General features: G+C 45.0%; 1 protein-coding gene across 2 annotated transcripts in view; it reads right to left on the reverse strand.

The window, feature by feature from the left end:
- The window catches only part of CLIP1 (CAP-Gly domain containing linker protein 1), a 122,417-nt gene extending 106,997 nt beyond the window's left edge, over positions 1-15,420 (reverse strand). For both annotated transcript variants that reach the window (XM_029220031.1, XM_029220020.1), the window contains exon 1: positions 15,263-15,420. The gene's annotated coding sequence lies outside the window, so the exon portion shown is untranslated. The remainder of the gene's footprint in view (positions 1-15,262) is intronic.
- Between the last annotated feature and the right edge of the window lie 2,131 nt (positions 15,421-17,551).

A 17,551-nucleotide genomic window follows, 5' to 3' on the forward strand; every position in this document is an offset into this window, starting at 1 on the left:
AATATTACTTCAAATGTAATCAATATAAAATTATTAATAAGCTATTTTTACACTTTTTTTTTTCCTATTAGGTTTTTGAAATGCAATTGTGTATTTTATACTCAGATCTCAACTTGGACTTGCCAATAGCCATATGTGGCTTATGGCTACTGTACTGGACAGTGCAGCTCTAGAACATACACTTAAGGTAGATTATAAGGTAGCTCTCCTCTTGACATCGATAATGAACTTACCAATCAGATACCCCAAGTCCCCGTGGGTATGCAACATTTGTCTTTCCTATCTTATTACAACACACATGTGAGGGAAAGGAAAAAATGTGTTAACTCTTTTTTTTTTTTTTTTTCGGTACGCGGGCCTCTCACTGTTGTGGCCTCTCCCGTTGCGGAGCACACGCTCTGCAGCCATGGCTCATGGGCCTAGCCGCTCCGCGGCATGTGGGATCTTCCCGGACCGGGGCACGAGCCCATGTCCCCTGCATCGGCAGGCGGACTCTCAACCACTGTGCCACCAGGGAAGCCCAAAATGTGTAAACTCTTGAATGTAAAACTGAATAATTTAATTGTTCTTAAGATTAAAAAAAGAAAAAATAACATTTCTAGTAAGAGGACTTTTTTTTTTTTTTTTTTTTTTAAGAGGACCTTTAAAATATCTATTTGACAGGGGTACATGATGTACAAAGAAGCCCAGCTTATAGCACAAGGCACTGCCCAGTAAAACTGATAGCTCAATGCAAACAGTTTGAAAACACACCCACACAAAACTCAAAGCAAAGTACAGAGATTAAATTACAGATGAAAATTTAATAAGTGTGTCTCAAGACACAAGAAAGGAACCTGAGAGGTAGTGACTGGCAGATTTAAGGGCGATGTAGCAGAAGGCAGCGTTTCAAGCACGAAGAGGGGCATGAAAGCATCGTTCTACTGCAGTGGCATCACGCTCAGCTACTTCTGGCTTTCTGATTGCAGAAAACCAGCATAGAGTCAAGGAAGGGTGGAAATCAGAACCTGTGGAAAGACAGGCCTGGAGACTGGGGGGAAAACTATAGGAGAGAAGGAGGGGCTCAGGGTGAGACCGCACTGTCAGTTATTCATTTCTTACTAATCTGTTATTTTTTTCCCCCAAACTTTAGTAAATTGGCTTTGACTTAGGAACAGTCTAATGGCTATAGTTTAAAATATAAGACCCAGGGAAGAAAAGCAATGTCTGAACATCTGGGATACATGTCAGTCTACTTAATGGAGACACAGAACACTCCCTGGGGGATGAAGAGGGGAGCATCTCCTCCAGGGCGAGGGCTCAATGTGAGGGAACGATGATGAGTGACGTGAAGCCACCTAAGGTCAGCCTAAGGTCCGGGCCTCCCAGAAGCTTGCCCCTTGAACACAGAAAATGTGTGTGATGTCACAAACACAGTTTAGGGCACAGGCCACCAAAGAGCCACTGCTTCACGTTACTGTGATAGCAAGTGAGATAAACTAAAGTGAAGAGTGAGCAGGGAATTGGAGCCATTTGGTTTTAGCAGCAACTAAGTGGTTGGCTTAAAGGGTAAAGCAAGAGGTAAGTCTGCTGAGGCTGGCTGATGACAGAGAGGGAAAATCCAGACGGCCCCTCTGTTTCTTTATTCCACCATCTTCAGCAGAGCATTCCAATACTCAGGAATGATGGAAAGATTAGCCAGGGGAAAAGGTCATACAGCCCTCTCAGAAATAAACATACACAAGAAGTGAAAGAGAGAAAATGAGAGACTCCATCTTCCAGAGAGGTGACTGTCCTTCCGAGTGCTACGCCTAAAAGGGTGGGGCAGTGTCTCAAATTTGTTCAGGAGGCCAGGGCATCTGGAAACAGTGGTGTTCTTAAGAGAATACCATGAAATACTGAGATACAGTACAAAGTCTAAAACATCTAAATGTATCCATAGCAGCAGAAGACTAAGACAAACTAAGAAGCCCTATACAAGGTGAAAAGTGAAATTAAGAAAACCACTGTTCATTATTTAATTTCTTGTTTACACTGGAAAAAGCAGCATCTCAGTCTAGCCTAAAGATTACTAGCATTCTCCAACAATCACCTGGCTAAAGAAACAGAACCTTCTAAGGACTGAAAGTTGCCTGATATCTCTCTCACAATTCATTCACGTTATTTTGGTACTGCTTTTGATAAATTTACAGTTAATCCACAAGCTGAAGACAGAGCTAGCAATAATTGATATTCGTGGAGTGCTAAGTTTATACTTTTCAGAAATCATTACAAAGCATGACACAAGGGCTTCCCTGGTGGCACAGTGGTTGAGAGTCCGCCTGCCGATGCAGGGGACACGGGTTCGTGCCCCGGTCTGGGAAGATCCCACATGCCGCGGAGCGGCTGGGCCCGTGAGCCATGGCCGCTGAGCCTGCGCGTCAGGAGCCTGTGCTCCGCAATGGGAGAGGCCACAACAGTGAGAGGCCCACATACCACAAAAAAAAAAAAAAAAAAAAAAAAGAGAAGCCCATTTAGACACTAAAGGGCGATACAGCCAGGAAGGGTCAGAAAATGAATTGGCTCAATTCAAATGGTACTACAAGGGAGTTGCACTTCCAATGTCTAACTGGTAGAGCCCTTACAGGGCAATTTACAAAGTCAGTGTTCCTCTGAGAATATCACACAATATTCTCAAAGTGTTCATTCGAGAATATCACACAATAAGGTGCTGAAGGTAAACAGAAAGTTTCACATCTTTCCATCAAAGTCAGAAGTAGAATGTTAAATGATTAAAGACTCAGTTTAGGATGTTTGCCAAATAAAGTCAGAATTGGATGTCAACAGAGACACATAACCCCTTGAAAAATTATTCTGTGCTCGAAAATTATGTTTTTAAAACTTGACGTGTATATGACACAGTACCAAATACAAGTCGTACCCAGAGTTTCGAAGTCTACAGCAGTTTTTAAAAGGAGGGGGAGGGTGCCAAAACCCAACCAAAGCAAAAGGAGCTGGAGCATTCGGCAAGTTCTTCAAGATGGAACACTGAGCCATGATGCATCGGCCTGCAATTATGAGTGTCTTTGTACAGCTCAGTTTCAGTGAAGGTTTATTTTCTGTTCCTGTTACTTAGATAAGCAGATAATAAGCAGCCTCCCAAAGTTCCTCCATCTGCAAAAGAGTTCTTTTTAAAAGGAGGGGAGGACTTCCGTGGTGGCGCAGTGGTTGAGAGTCCGCCTGCCGATGCAGGGGACACGGGTTTGTGCCCCGGTCCAGGAAGATCCCACATGCCGTGAAGCGGCTGAGCCCGTGAGCCATGGCCGCTGAGCCTGCGCGTCCGGAGCCTGTGCTCCGCAACGCGAGAGGCCACAACAGTGAGAGGCCCGCATACCGGAAAAAAAAAAAAAAAAAAAAAAAAGGAGGGGAACGTAAAGCTGAGCTATTCTGCTCATTTACACAAGTTTTGACAAAATTCCTGTGACTTTGTAACTCTAATACCACCAGCTTAGAGACGGGATCTTGAAAGGAACTGAAATTACTAGGCCTGGTTAGTATCTCCCAGAAGAACTTAATAGGTCAGCAGCAGTCAATTATACTCATGTGTAAAAAGGAGCAAATGTGCTTAATATAGCATCATAAAATTTTAGAATCAGAAGAGACCTGCAATCTAGTTCAACTTCCTCATTCTACCACTGAGGAAACTGATTCTAAAAAGTGAAATCACTTGTTAAGGTCACAGTTACTTAAGAGTCTAGGACTTAAACCCCAGTCCCCAGTTTAAAGACTCCTGACCCTAAACAATACTGATGAATAAAAGTTTCTGATCTGTTATAAACAGCAGTGAGATGAGTCAATCTCAAGGCAAGTTAAAACTCGTTTCCCTTTCCAGTCTTCACAAAGGAATAAAAGTAAGCATATTTTCGCTTGCCCTGAAACAGGCACACATTGCCCATACCAAAAGCAAACACTTCGCAACTGTTTGTTCTGATGGCGGGGTGGGGGGGGGGGGGCCACAAAGACAACACAAAGAAGAATCAATGTCTTCCTTACTGGGTTTTTTTGCCTCTTTATAAAAATTTTCTTGCTTTTACTTTGCAAATGAGCAAGTTTAATAGTTGCAGGTCGGGAATTCCCTGGCGATCCAGTGACTAGGGCTCGGCCCTCTCAATGCCAGGGCCTGAGTTCAATCCCTGGTCAGGGGACTAAGACCCCACAAGCCACATACTGTGGCCAAAAAAGAAAAATAAAATAGTTGCAGGTCTTTAGAGCAAATGGAAAAAATAACCGCATTTCTGTTTTCACAATACTGAAGGATACTCAGCTACTTCGAATTTATTCATAAGTCCCTACGACAGTTTTCCGTACAACCACCCTAGATGCTGTCAAAGGAAACTAGGAATTGTTTCATTTGGATCTTAACACCCAACTTCATTGTTGGTTATTTTTTACCTGTTTAGGTAATCTTCTACACAGACACACAGCAAGTTCTATCAGACCTTAGAAAGAAAGAAACCCCTTTTAATTAAACTGTGGGAAATAAAACTGACAAATATACCAAAGGGCCTGAGGTTTAGCAAGGCACAAGTTCTGCCATGGGGAGCGAGAGTTCCTTTTCCATGCTGGATATTTAGCTCCTCATAAATTCAAGTTCTTCAGGGAAAGCTGTTCATTAAAAATGTGCCCTTCAGGGCTTCCCTGGTGGCGCAGTGGTTGAGAATCTGCCTGCCAATGAAGGGGACACAGGTTCGAGCCCTGGTCTGGGAAGATCCCACATGCCGCAGAGCAACTAGGCCCGTGAGCCACAACTACTAAGCCTGTGCGTCTGGAGCCTGTGCTCCGCAACAAGAGAGGCCGCGACAGTGAGAGGCCCGCGCACCGCGATGAAGGGTGGCCCCCGCTCGCCGCAACTAGAGAAAGCCCTCGCACAGAAACAAAGACCCAACGCAGCCAAAAATAAATAAATAAATAAAATTTTTAAAAATGTGCCCTTCAATAGTGGCAAGACGTTCCTCCTCAAATTAACTTTCTAAAACATGACAGAAAAAAGGTTTTCATTTCCCAGACTAGTAGAAGTGGGGTTTTCCCCCATTCTGACTTAAATGAAAGAAGAAAATTGAGGTGCTGAACCCCGACTTCCTTTAGGGATGGGAGGGCGGGAAGACGCAAGGTATTAAAGGGAAGGGGAGAGAAGAGTTCTGACACTTAGTTTTACAGACATTAATTCATTTAATAGTCACGACAGCTATGTGAAATAGTTACTATCCCCAATTTAGAGATGAGAAAACTAAGCTCCAGAAGGTTAAGCAGTTTGTACAGGATCTTCCATAAAGTAACAGAGCTGGGATTTGCTGTCAAGCAAGGACTGAAGTCTTGCCCTTAACCTTACTTCCGTTAACAGCTCTGGGTTCTCCAAGAGCAGAATGCACGCCTGTTTTACTGAACTTTGTATCTCCAACATCTGGGCTAGTGCCTCGCAACAGCAGGTGCTCAAAAATGCCTGATGAATGTATGAATTAAAAGATAATTGGTAGGACTCCCCTGGTGGTGCAGTGGTTAAGAATCTGCCCGCCAATGCAGGGGACATGGGTTCGAGCCCTGGTCCAGGAAGATCCCACATACCGCGGAGCAACTAAGCCTGTGCGCCACAACTACTGAGCCTGCACTCTAGAGCCCTCAAGCCATAACTACTGAGCCCACGTGCCGCAGCTACTGAAGCCTGTGCGCTTAGAGCCCGTGCTCTGCAGCAAGGGAAGCCACTACAATAAGAAGCCCGCATACCACAACGAAGAGTAGCCCCCACTCGCCACAACTAGAGAAAGCCTGCGTGTAGCAACAAAGACCCAACACAGCCAAAAATAAATAATTTTTTTTAAAAAAAAGATAATTGGTAAATTTAGCAACAACAAAAAACGCAACTCAAAACTCTGCAAAGAACTTGAATAGACATTTCTTCAAAGATACAAAAATGGCCAATAAACACATGAAAAGACGATCAACATCACTAATCATTAGAGAAATGCGTATCAAAACTACACTGAGGGCTTCCCTGGTGGCGCAGTGGTTGAGAGTCCGCCTGCCGATGCAGGGGACACAGGTTCGTGCCCCAGTCCGGGAAGATCCCACATGCCGTGAAGCGGCTGAGCCCGTGAGCCGTGGCCGCTGAGCCTGCGCGTCCGGAGCCTGTGCTCCTCAACGGGAAAGGCCACAGCAGTGAGAGGCCCGCGTACCACAAAAAAAAAAAAAAAAACTACACTGAAATAAAACCTCACACCCATTAAGATGGCTACTATAAAAAAGAAAAGAAAAAGTGTTGGCAATGATATGGAGAAACTGGAACCCTTGTGCACTGTTGATAGGAATATAAAATGGTACAGCCTCTGTGGAAAACACTCTAGTGGTTCTTCAAAAACTTATGAATTACCATATGAGCCAGTAATTCCACTTCTGGGTATATACCCAAAAGAACTGAAAGCAGGGTCTCGAAGCAATAGTTATACACTCATGTTCATAGCGTCATTATTCACAATAGCTAACATGTGGAAGCAACCCAAGTGTCCACTGAGAGATGAATGGACAAGCAAAATGTGGTGTAACCATACAAATGGAGTATTATGCAGCCTTAAAAAGGAAGGAAATTCTGACACATGCTACAACAAGGATGAACCTTGAGGACATTATGTTAAGTGAAATAAGCCAGTTACAAAAAGACAACTACCGTATGATTCCATTTATATGAGGTATTTAAGAGTAGTCAAAATCATAGAGACAGGAAGTAGAATGGTGGTTGCCAGGGGCTGAAGGAGGGAGGAATAAGGAGTTATTGTTTAATGGGTAAAGAGCTTCAGTTTTGTAAGATGAAAAGAATTCTGGAGATGGACGGTGGTGATGGCTGCACAGCAACGTGAATGTCCTTAATGCCACTGAACCGTACACTTAAAAATGGTTAAGATGGTAAATTTTATGTTATGTATGTTTTACCACAATAAAAACAATTTTAAAGAAAATAACTGGGGACTTCCCTGGTGGCTCAGTGGTTAAGAACCCACCTGCCAATGCAGGGGACATGGGTTCAAGCCCTGGTCCGGGAAGATCCCACATGCCGCAGAGCAACTAAGCCCATGGACCACAACTACTGAAGCCTGCATGCCTGGAGCCCATGCTCCACAATAAGAGAAGCCACCACAATGAGAAGCCCACACACCACAGCGACGAGTAGCCCCCGCTCACTGCAACTAAAGAAAGCTCACGCACAGCAACGAAGACCCAACGCAGCCGAAAAATAAATAAATTAAAAAAAAAAAAAAGATAACCGGTATGCCTTTGTATGCCCTTTTTATCCTAAATGGTAACATCCTATTTTTCTGCACTTTGCTTTTATACTTAATATTTTGAAGGGGAAAAAAATGATAACTGGGATATTTTCCAAAGAAGCCGTACAATGACAACTAAACACATGAAAAGGTACTCAACATCACTAGCCATCAGGTAAATGCAAATCACATCACAATGAGATATCACACTTCATCCTCACTAGGATGCCTGTAATCAAAAAGATAATAACAAGTGTTGAGGACGATGTGGGAAAACTGGAATCTCGCTCATTGCTGGCAGTACAACCACTTTGGAAAACAGTTTTTCAGTTCCTCAGAAGGTAGGCTTCCCACATGATCCAGCAATTCTATTCCTAGGTGTGTACCTAAGATGAATGAAAACATATGTCCACACAAAAACGAATACACACATGTTCACAGCTGTTCATGTTCCTGTTTTTCATAACAGGAAAAAGGAGAGACAACCCAAAGGTCTATCAGCTGATGAACAGACAAAATGTGGTATATCCACACAGTGGAACGGGACTCAACCATAAAAAGGAATGAAGTAGCATTGATATACGCTAAAACATGGATGAAGCTTGAAAACATTTTGCTAAGTGAAGTCAGTCACACTGTATGATTCCATTTATATGAGATGTCCCGAATAGGCAAATCTCTAGAGATAGAGAGTAGGGGTTGGGAGAGTAAGGAGGAAATGAGGAGTGACTATTAGTGGGTACAGGGCTCCTTTTTGGTGTGAAGAAAATATTCTAAAACTGAGTGTGGTGATGGCTGCACAACTCCATGCAAAAAAGATAACTGGGGAGGGAGACGCAAGAGGGAAGACATATGGGGACACATGTATGTGTATAACTGATTCACTTTGTTATAAAGCAGAAACTGGCACACCATTGTAAAGCAACTATACCCCAATAAAGATGTTAAAAAAATAAAAAGTAAAAAAAAAAATAAAAAAAGATAACTGGGGGAAAAAAGATAACTGGGGAGGGAGACGCAAGAGGGAGGAGATATGGGGACATATGTATATGTATAGCTGATTCACTTTGTTATACAGCAGAAACTGGCACACCATTGTAAAGCAACTATACCCCAATAAAGATGTAAAAAAAAAAGTAAAAAAAAAAATAAAATAAAAATTAAAAAAGATAACTGGGGGAAAAAAAGATAACTGGTATACCCAGAAGTTTTCCTACTTACCACCTACAACCAGATATTTTGGACCAAACATCATAAAAAAAAAAAACTTGCCAAAAAACTTAATGATTATAAAGTGCTAGAGACCAGTAAGAGGGACTCCTTCTCAGGACAGGGAAGCCTTTGCCTGATATAAACCCAGACACCTTAGCTCTATTTCCTGTTACCTGCCCTCAAACTTCAGAGCAGTAGACTGTCTGCTATCATCTCAACACACTACCTTTATGCCTTTGCTCAATCTGGCCTAGAATGTCTTCTCTAACCCACCCCTGCCTAGACACCCTCCGTCTCCATCAATGCCAAACACAAGAGCTAATTCCCCCTTCGGAAGCTTCCTTAATCCCCTCTCACACATACACACCCATGCCAAGAGAATGGACCCTCTTCCAGGGCCCCAGCACGTCTCCACCTTAGCCTCCACCTGGCCCACAGTTAGCTGTCTCACCTGGTGAGACAGAGTCTTTGCAGCACTCAACAAATGTTTGATAAATCGGTATTTCTGGGGTTTTCGCCCACCCCACAGGGCACTCTCTAATGGTCACATTCATCTGAAAAGCTTTACTAAAAATGTAACCATTCGCAAAATAAGCCAGGTGACTCACAGGCAGCTAGTGATCCTGGACTAGTCTTTCCTCTGTCTCCTCGGTCTCTTTCGTATTTGAAAGCGCCAACTGCCTTAGCACTATGACTGTCACCGAATCCCTACATTAACAGAGTAACCCCAGCAAGTGGACAGGGCAGGTGTTACCCCACTTGACAGAGTGAGAAGCAGACTGAGAGAGGTCAAGCAACTTGCCCAACTTTACATGACTCATGGAGTTGGGGCTGAAGCAAATCCAGGACCTCAAACTTCTTCTCTTTTTTTTCTTTTTTGGCCGAGCTGCGTGGCATGCGGAATCTCAGTTCCCGGACCAGGGATGGAACCCGTGCCCCCTGCATTGGAATCGTGGAGTCTTTACCACTGGACCGCCAGGGAAGTCCCTCAAACTTCTTAACAGTAGTTCTGATTCCCCATGTTGGTTTACCCAGAATATTTCCAGTGAAAATATTACACTTTTAATTACTTCAAAATAGAAATATAGATCCAGCCATAAATATATTTTTTAAGTATAAAGAAAAACAGATTAGAAGTACATACTCTAGAACACTGAAATAATCTTCTCTGAGCAGTAGGATTATGGATAATTTGCTTTTTTCTGTGTTTTTTAATATGTGTGCTTTATATCTTACGCATTGAAACCACATATTATAGGATAACCAATATATGTTATTAAAATGTAAGAGCCCTTGTAAAACTGGTACATAAGGGGAAAATAAACCTGAGAACCTAAAAAAGGAACAACTTCACTAGAAAAAATTTTCTAAAATCTGAATCTGACTCTGATACTAGATTCTCAGTGTCACAACCCAAGCAAGCCACGTATGCCTTACAACAGAAATTAGCAATACTTTTTTCCAGTCACCCATGTGTGAAAGAAACTTAGTGATAAAAGTTTTCTTTCACTTAAGCTGTAAAAGAAAAAAAAAATTACCCTGCCTATAAAGTTTATTTTTCTATAGTGTGGAAAAGAGAAGTCTAAATAGGTTACTTCCTGCCTTACGATATTAGAAGGCAATGTCTCCAGTAAGAAATCATTCTATGGAGGAAACCAGATAAAGAGAGAAGGCAGGAGATAAAGTGATTTGATTGAAAGATTTTTAGGGAAATTTCCCTAATATCTCTTATTTTTCCTCAGAAGACAGGGAAAAATTATGCCAAATATTTCAGCGCACTACTTGACCAGGGATCTGTAGAATCAGGGAAAAAAAATCTCATTAAAGTTGTCTTCCCTTTTACAACAAACACAAATTTTGGATGATTTGCACCTCCTGAACATCCGGATCTTCAGGCCTTTAACTTCAGAGAAGATACAGTAAATCAAGGACTCGGCAATTTTAAGAGTAAAAAATGGGCAGAGTTAAAACTGGGATCTAACCCAAGCTATACTTAGACATAAGTAAGCAAAGGAGAATACAAATATCAAACTACTTAATTTAAGTTAGAAGAATAATATATTAGACCTTATGCTCATATAAAACATTAGGGCAGCAAAATGTCTGTCTGTAGTCTCACTGGAATTCCTAAGAGGCAAATGAGAATACAACTCCCCAAGGAAAGAGATAGCAGAAAGGGTTCCCAACAGGGATTCTGTAATAGGAGTACTTCTTTTCTAAGATTTTGCAAAGAACACTTTTAAGATTTTGTTGCTGAACCACCATAAGATAGACAATTAAAAAACAGACTCACCCACTGAGTTAGTGCTAGTGGAATCTGTCCTTCTGGAAGTGCCAGATGGAGATTAAGAAAAAAAAAAGCTCTTTACTAATTGTAGCCAAGATTCCTTGGTACTTGGTGCCAGGGCCAGGATATTAACCCAGATGTCCTAGCCAAATTCAAGGTTGGTTAATTACAGTCTGCCAACCCACCCAAAAAAAAAAAAAAAAACACAACTCCTCTGTTCCCGATTTGAAATCTGAAGAAGTCACTCTTGAAATTCTTGTACAGCACCATCAATATGTTTTCCCTTAAAAGTGCATTGCAATTCAAATGCTGACTTAAAGCATATGGATTCCTTGAGTTCCATCTACATGGGAAACATATACTATGCATATTAAAAATATATAAGATGCTATATTAGTTTAAAGCCTGCCTAAACAGTTCTCTAAAAAATTCATATTCAGAGTAATACTGTCACTGCCTTCCAATTAAGATTGAAGAGACTTAAATAAAAGTTTATATTAAACACAGATTTTGAACCATGAAGCTTTTAAGACTAAAAAGGAAGGCTTTACTGCCAGGAGCACAATTCCAGGAAAAAGCTATATTTGCAAATGTCAGTTACAAGGCCTCCCAGGGTTGAGCAAAAATCCTGCATACAAACAGGAAAGTATACACTTAACAGCAAGTCTGAACATCAAGTACCTGTCTGGCCTTTCTGCCAGCCACTTACTCAAGGTTCCACTGCCAACATATTCTGTGCATTGCTTAAAATAATATAAACTAAGTTCAATTTCTAGCTCTGTATTCACTGGCTGTGCGGCCTTTTAGGGAAGTTAGTGAAATTCTTTAAGCCTTACTTCCCCCATCTTTAACTTTTTCTTCATCAAAATCACTAATAACATGGCACAAAATTCTATATCTTTCACTATTTTAAAATACTTTAATACATATTTTAAGGGCTACAACCTGCATGGCCTTAAATTATCTGTCTCCTCCCAAGCTCCCACCTCAGGACCCTTGTCCTTGCTGTTACCCCTTCTTAGCATGCTCTTCCCTCTGGGATCTACATTCCCTCACTTATTCTAGATCTTCATTTAAAAGTCATTTTCTCAGCTAGGTCCCTTCTTATCACCCTATCTAAAATTTCCATTACCCTAACTCTTGTCCCCCAAACTTCATATTCCCCCTTTCCTGATTTATTTTTCCTTACCATGTACCACTCTCCAACATTTTTAATATGGTTATTGTCTGCCTCCCCTACTTGAAGGGGAGTTTCAAGAGAGCAGGGATTTCTGTCTGTTTTGTTTACTGTTGTATCACCAGCACCCGGCACACAGTAGGTACTCAATAAATATTTGTTGAGTGAATACCAAATGAGACCTAAGTACTGCCCACATATAAGTACACCATAGCCCCACAAGCTCCCTTTGGGAAGACTCCCACAGATTTCAAAATTACTGAAAAGGAGAACTACTGGCTTGCAATGATTAATAAACAACAGTGTCCATTCTTTATATCAGAGAAAAACACTCAACCTCTCACCTCATTTGTACAAGGAAGAGAGGGAAAGAAGCTGATAATTCAGATAAAGTGGCAAATTATATGAGGTGAAAAGTCTCACTTTAGTTAACACTGCACAAAGTTTTCTTTTAATGTTAACAAATATTAAGCCATCTTCCTGTGACTTTACTACACTACTTTCAGTTTTTTTCTTTAGCTTTAACTTCTATAAAGCCAGTCCTGAAACTTATGGACCTCATATTTTCAGTTAACTAAATAATAAATATTTACTGAGCACATGGGACTCTGCAGAATTCTGTAGAGGGTGCTATAAAGTGAAATACAAGGTCCTTGATAGATAGATAGATATACACACACACATATCATTGATACACACACACACACACATTGGGAAGAACAGAAAATACATCTGTAAAAAACAATGAAGAACATCTGGCAGCCAATATGTGACAAATTCAAACGTGCCTACCTTTGTATGGAGTATAAGAGGCCCAAGTCATCTCTTACACACCATGAGCTGCGTTTGGAATCCCAAAAGAGACAGCACGTAAAAGCAAGAGTCAAACATGACTGACTTAATGAGTCACATAGCACGCGACAGACTCAATGTTAGACACTAGGCTAAAAAAAAAGATTTAAAGTAAGTAAGAGAAGCACCAAATTCTAAACTCCTAAAGAACAGAAACCAGATCTGCCTATGTCATACTGAAGCACAATTAGGAGCTTAAGCAATTGCTGAAAAAAAGAGGGAAGGGCCGATCTTTATCTTTAGACAAAATACCTTCACAAGGTCCACCCAGTTCGTTTTTTACCCTTTTGAACAATGCCTAGTGGGAAGCCTAAGCTGTACTTTACCACTTTCTCTGAACCTCAAAAACCTACGATAAGCTCTTGGCCAAGCAATCACCCACTTTCTTTGCTTTAAAAAGGGCCAGCCACAGGCTTCCCTGGTGGTGCAGTGGTTGAGAGTCCGCCTGCCGATGCAGGGGACACGGGTTCGTGCCCTGGTCCGGGAAGATCCCACATGCCGAGGAGCGGCTGGGCCCGTGAGCCATGGCCGCTGAGCCTGTGCATCCGGAGCCCGTGCTCCGCAACGGGAGAGGCCACAGCAGTGAGAGGCCCGCGTACCGCAAAAAAGTAAATAAATAAATAAAAATAAAAAGGGCCAGCCTTGGGCTTCCCTGGTGGCGCAGTGGTTAAGAATCCCCCTGCCAACACAGGAGACACGGGTTCGAGCCCTGGTCCGGGAAGATCCCACATGCCGCGGAGCAACTAAGCCTGTGTGCCACAACTACTGAGCCCGCATGCCACAACTAGAAGCCACCACAGTGAGAAGCCCGCACACCGCGCAGCAACGAAGACCCAAGGCAACCAAAAATATGTAAGTTTTTTTTAAAAAGACCCTATAAAAAGGGCCAGCCTTGCTCCTTGCCAGAGAGGCACTATACTAATTTAATTACTCAGCACCTGGAGTCAGAATACCTGAGCTCAAATCCTGACACCACCACTTATCAGCTGTGTGACCCTGAGCAAGGTTCCTGACCTTTCTATGCCTCCTCTGTAAAATGGGGATAATAACAGCACCATCATTGGGTTAGGTTAATTAATGAGATAAAACATATAAGAGACTTGCCCGGGGCATGAGCACAGGAAGCCCTCAATAAATGTTAATATTTCCAGAGAAAAATGCCCCAAAGCTGAGGAGCCACATACCTGAGGATTCTTGCAAAAGATTATCATTAAACCCAAAATTCTAACACATTTGGTCTCCGGACTTGTGCATACTATAGGTAACAGCAGTAATTAAATAAATAAAATAAAATAAAAACCAGTAACACCCACCAGAACCAGAACCATAAGAGCAGCAGCAGTAACACTAATGCTGAGCTCTTACTGGCCAGGCACTGTCCTAACCTGAAACAGGAAGAAGGCAAGGCCGCTGAATCCAACAAAAATAACAACAAAAAGCCGCATTTTCTCCACCCTCCTTCTTAAAAACGGTAATTGGCGCCCAGGTTTTGCTAAAAGCAGGTAACTGAAGATTACAGACTTAACGTGCAATTTCTTCACATCAAAGAGGTGGGGCTGGGAAGGGAGGAGGGAGGGAGTGGTGCTCGGCTCCTGCCAGATGGAAAAGCCACATGAAGTGGAGAAACAGCCGAGTTCAAGGTTTCTCCCCAGATCAAAATCAGATTTCTGAAGCACAGGACCTCCAAAGGAGGGGAATCAGAAGGCTCTGCTTTTAAAATAACCTCTGAACAAGTGTCATCTGTCTTCCGAGCCAATGCCCCGCCGAGGCAGAAGGTTCGGGTTACGGGGCAGCGGTGTTATTTCAGAAATCCCTGTCACCTTTTGTCATCCACCTTCTCCAAGAATCACAGTCCCACTCGGAGGGGGGGTGGGGGTGGGGCTGGGGGACAAAAGCCACGGCCGCCCAGGCCCCAGGCCAGCAAGGCCAGCCCGCCGGCCGGCGCCCGCCACGGAGGCCACGGCCAGGTTGCCCTCCATTCCGGCTCGCGGGCACCGCGGCCAAGGGCCCGGGGCACACTCAGGTGCCCGCCGGGGCAACAGGTCCTGCCGGGCCTCGGCCCCCTGGGCGTCCGCCCCCCACAACCCCCCTCCGGGGCCGAGGAGAACGGAGAAGGGTGCCGGGGAGGGAGCGGCGCCTGGGGCGGCGCAGGGGCAAGGAGTCCAAGCTCCATCTTGAGGCGGGCGGAGGAAGGGAAGGCCGGGCTCGGCGCTGACAGGGCCGGCCACTTTTCCGGCTCCGGGCGGAGCACCCCAGGGACCGCCGGCCTCCACGGCCATCGCCCTGGGGCTCCCTGCGGCCCCTCGGGGTCGCCCCGGCGTGCGGGACTCGGTCCCCCTCTCGGACGCCGGGCCCGGCCCCCGGCCCCGAGCCGGGCGGGCAGGAGCTGGCCGGGCGGAGCGGGAGGGGAAAGGTGAGGAGGGGACGAGGAAGGGGAGAGGGCCCGCGCCGCGCCCCGCTCACCGCTCGCCGCCGCCGCCTCGGTCGCCGCCAGTCACCGCCACCTGCCCCACTGCAGCAGCAGCAGCAGCAGTAGCAGTAACAGCAGCCGCGCGGCCACCGCCTCCCGCCTCCCGGCTCGTCGGCTCCGGGCGGGGGAGAGCGTGACGCGCCGCCGCGGGGCCGGGCGGGCACGCGCCGCCTGGAGAAGACGCCGCGGCGGCTCCTCCCCGCGCGCTCGGCCGCCGCGCCCAACCCGGTCGGCCCCGCGCCCCGAACCTCGCGGCCCGCACCCCGCGGCCGGCGTCGGGCCTGAGCCCCCTACCGCCGCCTCTTTGTCTGCACCCGCCGCGGCTCGGGGGAGGCGAAACCCAGACCGCCGGCACGCCCGCCGTCCGGCCCTCAGACCCTAACGAGGACCGGGATGGGGAGGAAGGTGCTAGGGAAACCCGAGAGGCCTGGACTAAGGGGCTTCTCATCATCACGGTTAGTTCCCCATTTTCTGAAAGTGTTCCCCAAATTTGCAAGTCACACCCGATAGCTCCATTCAGTCTTGACCACACAGCCTGTTAGTTTGCAGCCGATTCCCCCCCCCACCCCAAATCCCGTGGGTGAGAAACCCTTTGAAACAAGCTAGGAGGAGCTGCTCACAGCTGGTTAAGTTTAGGGAGCATCCTCTCTGCCCTCCTCGCCCTCCAGAGTGAGGACTCCCTGGGGGAAACGCTGAAAGGCGCTGCCTACAGCAAGTGAAGCTTGGGAAGAACCATCTCTGCTCTCCCTTTCCCACCAGGGAAAGAACGAGGGTTAAAAATCCCGTGAAACAAGCCCAGCACTTGCACCGTTAGTTTGAGAAAAGCCTCTTTTATTCGCCCCAGCCGCTTGGACGGAAGCCCTGGTTGATGTCCCGTCCTCCCACCTCCCCCCAGGGATCTCCTTTAAAAGCTTTTGAAAGGGACTGAAGGGAAGGCAGCAACAGCCTGCTCCGGGCTGGTGCAGCGAGGGCGGCCAGCATTTCACTCCCATGGACCATGGCAACCCCCTAGAAGCTTGGCAGCTCCTGGGAGGAATTTGCAGCTGTCAGGGATGCCCAGGATTTTGCAGCGACTCGGGTGGATAAGGGGCCCGGGGCTTCCTCCTCCTCTCCGGTAGAAGGGAATAATCAGGAGGGTGACCCCTTTGCTGACCTTTATTCAAAGCACCGTGCTGCCTGGACCAACAGGCGTGCACAGAGTAGGGGGAGCAAACGACATTGAAAATGCATGGAATTCTGAACAAATAAGTAACTTTATCTGCTGGCCCCTCCCCTCGATTCACCTTTTAAGTCACAAAAATTCTGTTTCCTAATTCAACATCGCTTTAGCTTGCAAGTTGCGAGGTCAAAGTGTGGTGGTACCCGGATATCCAGTATCGATATTCCTAATCTGAAAGGCACACCTCACCCTCTCACGTGAAACACTTTTCAGCTCTCGTACACAACCTGTGTAATCACAGATGCCGTAGAAAGAGGCAATGACCACTGTTAAACGTGGGGTGCAAATATAAACACTTCCAATTTTCTCTTTTCTACTGATTCTGCCGAGCCTATCTTTATTTCTAAATTATATTTTGTTCCTTATGGACTTTTTTGCATTATTTTTGATTTTTAGAATATTATATTAAAATAGTATTCTTCTTGACTACTGAGTTTTTAGTGCCCACTTAAATTTTGTGACCAAGGCCTGGTCCCTGTCCTACAGCCAGGGCATTGACTGTGTTCAGTCCCACGGTGTGGCTGGTGTTAGGACTAAAGAAGTTGCTCAGTCCTATTTCAAAATAAACATTCACATTCCGTTTTTAGAGCTGAGCCACTGAGCTTTTTAAAATGTATATCTGCTGTAAGAGTATTGGAACAGCTCAATGGAGAAAACTTTGGAAGACGGAGAGAAGTGGCAGAAGTTGAAAGCCAGTAGAGGTACCAAATCTTCATTGTACAAAGTGGGGAAGTCATTAAATACTTTTTTTTTTGCTAGAAAAAAAAGGTTTACTGGGGCTTCCCCGGTGGCCCAGTTGTTGAGAGTCCGCCTGCCGTTTCAGGGTACACGGGTTTGTGCCCTGGGCCGGGAAGATCCCGCATGCCGCGGAGCAGCTGGGCCCATGAGCCATGGCCGCTGAGCCTGCGCGTCTGGAGCCTGTGCTCCGCAACGGGAGCGGCCACAACAGTGAGAGGCCCGCGTACCGCAAAAAAAACCAAACAAACAAACAAAAAAAACAAAACAACAAATATTGAATCATGTTTCACACTTGAAACCAATATAATGTTATATGTCAATTATA

Source organism: Monodon monoceros, unplaced genomic scaffold (assembly GCF_005190385.1).
Source record: "Monodon monoceros isolate NGI ecotype Baffin Bay Population unplaced genomic scaffold, NGI_Narwhal_1 Super_Scaffold_1, whole genome shotgun sequence".
NCBI lineage: Eukaryota > Metazoa > Chordata > Mammalia > Artiodactyla > Monodontidae > Monodon > Monodon monoceros.